This window comes from Mixophyes fleayi, chromosome 9 (genome assembly GCF_038048845.1).
Source record: "Mixophyes fleayi isolate aMixFle1 chromosome 9, aMixFle1.hap1, whole genome shotgun sequence".
Lineage (NCBI taxonomy): Eukaryota > Metazoa > Chordata > Amphibia > Anura > Limnodynastidae > Mixophyes > Mixophyes fleayi.
In genome coordinates this window covers 57,570,218-57,576,104 of record NC_134410.1, presented here as the reverse complement: position 1 = coordinate 57,576,104, position 5,887 = coordinate 57,570,218, and the positions used below count along the sequence as shown (strand labels likewise).

At 43.4% G+C, this 5,887-nt stretch overlaps 1 pseudogene; it reads left to right on the top strand.

The window, feature by feature from the left end:
• Positions 1 to 785: 785 nt before the first annotated feature.
• LOC142102622 (U2 spliceosomal RNA) lies at positions 786 to 896 on the top strand (annotated as a pseudogene).
• Positions 897 to 5,887: the final 4,991 nt, after the last annotated feature.

Below are 5,887 nucleotides of genomic sequence, written 5' to 3'. Positions count from 1 at the left end.
ACTTGTGCTTATATGGAGCATCCCATTAAAAGTAATGACCGTCCCTTTATAACTACCAGCAAAGAAGGACTAAAAAAAAGGACTGTAAAATTAGGGATGTTCACTGAACTTCGTGTTTTGGTTTTAGTTTTGGCAAAATCGCCCTCACATGTTTTGGTTTTGGATCTGTATTTAAAAAAAAAAAATTGCTAAAAAAATGCTAAAATCATATAATTTGGCTTTTTCCCCCTACATTATTATTAACCTCAATAACATTAATTACCAGTCATTTCTAGTCAATTTTTGTAAGTGACAAGAACACTGCTACCCCTCCTGTTTCTGTATGAGCAATGGCACTGAGCAATGTCACTGGAGAATGGAGAGTAGCAAGAACAGTGCTACCCATGTTTCTGTGTGAGCAATGGCGCTGGATCTCCTGGGTAGATTCGATGATGCAACAATGACGATTTGCCTTGATTCAGATCTGAGGAAGCAGAAAAGTGGTACTTGGATTGATGATGTTCAGAGGGGGGGGTTGGTTTTCGGAAAACCGAGCCTGAGCATCTCTAGTAAAAATCAGTTCGGCTGTCACTATAAAAAGGCTCTGTGGGCATCCCCGTAAGTCAATAAAGCCTCATCAAAAATATAGTCTCAACTCCCTCAATCCCTGAGAGTTAATTTTGTCTTGCAAAATTAAATCTTGTTTCGGTTTTGGGTGGAGAACTCATTTCTTCAGCGTGCAACACCCCATTCCGCTCATGTTTATCTTACTCCTTCTATCTATGATTTTATCCTTAGGTATAACTGTCGCTTCTCAGCCTTTTGGCTAAGATCAAGTGTAGTATCTGTTCTTATCAGTTTACCAACTACCCGGTGGAGGTTATGCTGATTGTGGCTCATCCGATAGCGCAATCTAACATCGGTGTGGGGCTGATGTAGACTCTGCTGCATGGTGCACTTGTCTCTCTCCTGCCCAAAACCCAGAGGACAGTACCTGATTGGGGCTCATCCGATAGCACAATCTAACCCTGGTGAGGAACTGTTTGAGACTTGTGTTACCCGATCGAAGCCGGCCAGGAGCAAGAAGACTGACTCCGGGGAAGAAGCGCTGCTGATCCCTGCCTGCCGGTAGGAAGACGCCGGGAGCACCTCCAGCTAAAGAAGCCTTCCTCTCCTTGGGACCTGCTCCAGCAGAAGAAGCGCCTCCTCTTCAATGGAAGCCCCTGCTCCTCTCTACCCAGCGGGAGGATACCTGCACTGCTCCTTCCACCCCCGGAAGACCGCCCTCCAGACCAGCCTCTCTGCCCCAGGAAAAAGATCCAGGACGATGGCTTCTGCCTCCACTGCCCCTGCTACTGCTAAACAAGGGAAGCCCAGCCAGGACACCCCCACTCTGGAACCCTGGATGAGGCAGACCGTCGTCCTGAAGTTGAAGGAGGTGGAAGGAAGGATCCCGGACATGACGGCTGAGACTTTCGGGAAGAAGATGATCCTCAACCAGAGCTTCTCCAAAGCTGAAACCCTCAGTGTGCAGAACTACCTTAAGGGGATCTGGTACATCACCTTCGCCTCCATTGCCATCTGTAAGAGGTACTGGGAGGCAGTGAAGACTGCGAGACCGGAGTCTCCCTTCTCCCGCTTCGTGGGGAACTGCCCCATCCAGAGAGAGGAGAAGAGTCACGGTCTCCATGAGAAATCCTCACACCCCTGGTAAAGACATCGCTACCTTCCTGAGCCGCTTCTGCTCCGTGATCAAGGACCCCTCCAAGATCCTGGAAGCCAACGGCTTCTGGACAGGCAAGTGGTCCATCATTATCAGGCTGAGGAAAGACAACACGGCAACTGACGGTCTCCAACACCTGCCATCATGCTTCGCCCTGGGCGGCTCTGCCGGCCTTCTTCACTATGCCGATCAGCCGAGGAACTGCAGGAAGTGCGGTGAAGCTGACCACATGGCGAGAAGCTGCAGGGATTGTAGCGTTTGTATGAGTAGAGAGTGGTCAACAGTGTCAAATGCAGCAGAGAGATCCAGGAGAATTAGAAGAGAGTAATGGTTATTACTTTTTGCTGTGATCAAATCACTGACAACCTTGGTCAGCGCAGTCTCTGTGGAGTGTTGAGAGCGAAAGCCTGACTGAAGAGGATCCAATAGGTTGTTTGCTGTAAGAAAGTGTGTGAGGCAAGTGTAGGCAATTCTCTTGAGAAGCTTGGAGGGGCATGGGAACTGAGAGATGGGGTGGTAATTTATGAGAGAGTAAGGGTCAGAATTTTGTTTTTTTTAAAATGGGAGTAATCACTGCATGCTTGAATAGTGATGGAAAAATACCAGTAGAAAGAGATAGATTACAGATTTTAGTTAGAAGGGGAATGAGCACCGGAGACAGGGACATACCAATTTATGAGGGAATGGGATCAAGAGGACAGGAGGTAGAGTAGGAAGATGAGAAGAGAGTAGAAACTTCCTCTTCATTTGTGGGATCAAATGAAGAGAGAGTGTCAGAGGGTGCTGCTAAGGAATTGAGCAGATTGCTTGTCAAGTGAGATGATATCATATAAAGTCTGATTTTATCAATTTTGTCCTTGAAATAGGAAGCAAGATCCTGGGCACTGATGGTAGTTGGAGGATTTGGGGCAGGAGGATTCAGAAGAGATTTAAATGTGTTAAAGAGGCGTTTGAGGTTAGAAGCCTGAGCATAGATGAGAGATTGGAAGTAGGTTTGTTTAGCAGTGTCCAGAGCATTTGTATAGGAGTGGTAGATATCAGTATATGTGATGAAATCATTAGAGGTACAGGATTTACGCCAGTCAAGTTTCTGTTTTACGAGAAAGTTTTTGTAGAGTTTGTGTTACTGTAGCATGCCACGGTTGGCAACAAAGTCTACGCGAAGTATGTAGTGTCGCTGGAGCCACTTGATCCAGGGCAGTTGCTAGGGTTTGGTGAAAATGGGGTACTGCTCGATCAGGAGAGGAGAATGTTGAAATTGGGGAGAGAAGGTGTTGGAGAGAGGTGGAAAACTGTTGAAAATCAATAGAGTTGAAATTCCTGTGGTTGTGAGGAGGCTTGGAAGAGTTTGACACTAGGGAGGGTAAAGAACTGGGGGTGAGCGAGTAGCTAATAAAGTGATGATCCGAGAGGGGGAAAGGAGTGTTAAGGAAATGAGAAACTGAGCATAGTCTAGAGATCAAGACAGTGGCCATCCTGATGAGTAGCGGATTCAATCCACTGGGAGAGGTCAAGGATGATAGAGAGAGTAGTTTGGAAGCAGCATTGGAACGTGGATTAGAAATAGGGATGTTGAAATCACCCATGATGATGGTGGGGATGTCAGAGGATAAGGAGTGAGGGAGCCACGCAGAGAAGTGTTCAAGAAATTGTTGGTGTGGTCCAGGGGGGCGATAGATGACAGCAACACGCATAGTGAATGGGATAAAAATCCTAACAGCATGTACTTCAAAAGATGTGAACGTGAGTGATGGTACATTTGGTAGAACTGTCAACATGCACTGTGGGGAGAGAAGTAGTCCAACCCCCCTCCTTGTCTGCCTAATGGTCTGGGGGTGGGGGTGAAATGGAGACCACCATGTGAAAGGGCTGCAGGTGAGGCAGTATCTGATTGTGTGAGCCATGTTTCTGTTATTGCTAGAAGGTTGAGGTTGTTTGAGAGGAAGAGATCATGTACGGAGGTAAGTTTGTTACAAGCAGAGCGTGCATTCCAAAGGGCACATTTAAAGGACTTTGGAAGAGAGGGTGACACGTGATGCGTTTGAGGTTTGCTGGATTTCGGTAGTGTAGTGTTAGATATATGTGTGTGGGAGAATTGAGGGGGACCTGGATTAGGTGATATATCACCAGCAAATAGAAGCAGGGAGGAAGAAAGGTAGGAAAGATGATTGTAAGATGTGTATCTTTTTAGTTTCTGGCAGCAGGGTGAGGCTGTTAAAGTTATTAAATTTAAATAGAAAAACAGTTCATGAGTGTTCACTAGAGGTGAGTAAAGTAATGAAGGGGCAATGTGGACAGAGGAGTGTGTTGCAGGATGGGTGAGGGATGATATAATCCTAAAGATAATGCCATGAAAAGAGAGAAAGAAAAATATTTTGTCAAGCATTTGGATTGATAAGTCAAATAGCAAAAATGAGGGAATTAAAGGAATTACCTAATTGCAATGTCCAGTGTAATCAGATAAGTAGTGCAGAGCTAGGCTGCAGCAAATGTAGTGTATTCCTGGATGTCTGAATACTATAGGGGAATGATGTGGGAGCCATGTGGGGGAGTGGGTGGAAGTGTTTAATGGAGAGTAATAAAGAGCAGGTGATTGAGTAGCTGAGTTTTTTGCAGAGTTATTAGAGAGGAGAGTGGTTGAAAGACAGTATTATTTCTTCCTACGTGTGATGGCAGTCAAAGCTTAAAGTACAATTAAAGTACAGTGCTGAGGTAAGGGACTGAAATAACTGTAGCATGGGTAAAGAGTGGTTGAGCAAGTAGTACAGCAGGCAGATTAAACATAGTGGATTTTGCCATGAAAAGTACTGACTGTTGTCCTTGTGTAGCTGTGATAATAGGCAGCATGTTCTTTCCTGTTTCCTCCTGTGTAACTCCAGTATAACTCCGAATTATGCTATTTAAATTTTTCACACTCGTAACTGACACACTTAGAACTAGACACACTAACTATGCAGCCATTACTGGCTTGCAGCCATTCTACAATGGAATCGGTCAATCTCTTCAAGGTTGTATGTATCGTGGTAAGTGTGTTTCCAATTTGATTAATTTTCTCTTCCAATGATGCGTTGCTTGCATGCATTTTAATCAATAATTCTTGATAGATTGACCGATGGCTAGTATCCCCAGCTTGTTCTCTCTGTGGCTGCTGTTTCTCTTCTCTGTCATGGGTGTTCTTGCCTGTGGGGTCCTGTTTCACCTCACTTGCCTCATCTACATCTAACATAATGAAAGAAAAATTAACATCATAACCATGTATGTTTTTGACCATGACAGCCAAGTCAGAAATTTCATATATGAAATTTAATCTTTTGTTTAATGTGCGTATATTTGGAGTCATGCTGAAAAAATATTACAAGAAATGATTTGACAATATGCATAAAGTGCAAACTTCATATATTTGCCTTGATGGTAATTATCCAAGAGGCTGACTAGACTGCAGTCTTGGGTGCTAGCTCTTGGTGGTATTGTTGTTTAAAAATTGACTAATTTGTAAAAAGGTAAGTGGAGATTAAATTAGAAAATATGGGTATATTTACATTGTTGGTAGGGGTGTTAAGATTTATTTAGTCACATTTTTACAGTCATTTGAATAGTTAATATGCATGTATTCTGATATGAAAAATACCTGGAGGGGATTGTTTTTTACTTGGGAGAGGGCTTGTATCAATTGCTTGACTATGCACGCCAATGCCATGTGTTCCAGAGAACTGAGGTCTAAAGACATGGGAACACCGACTGTCCCCTTGGCACATCTGTGGTGGCCTCTAAGTTAGTCCTTAAGTCAACAATTAAAGTCCTGCCACCTGTGTGAAATATTTAAAGTGAAGAATGTTGCAATGTATACTGGCAAAAGCAAGTTCAAAAGACTAGTGCATAAATATAAATAGATATTGATGTAATTTTTAGGGACACCTAGAGATGACACAATAATCAGATACTGCTACACAGCCATAAACGATGTTGTAATCTTAACACAGGTTGCAATATAATCTTGCAAATATTTAAATTGCTATATTTGGAAAAGTTTTGGGGTTTGGTATTTCAATGCCTTGCACAACTTTTATGTGTTTGACAATATTGAAAGAAGGTGTACACTTTGGTAATATATTCTGAGAGCAATATAATTGAACAAAATGTGCATTTGCTTACCATTTATTGACCTCAGTCACAGACCTCTGAATA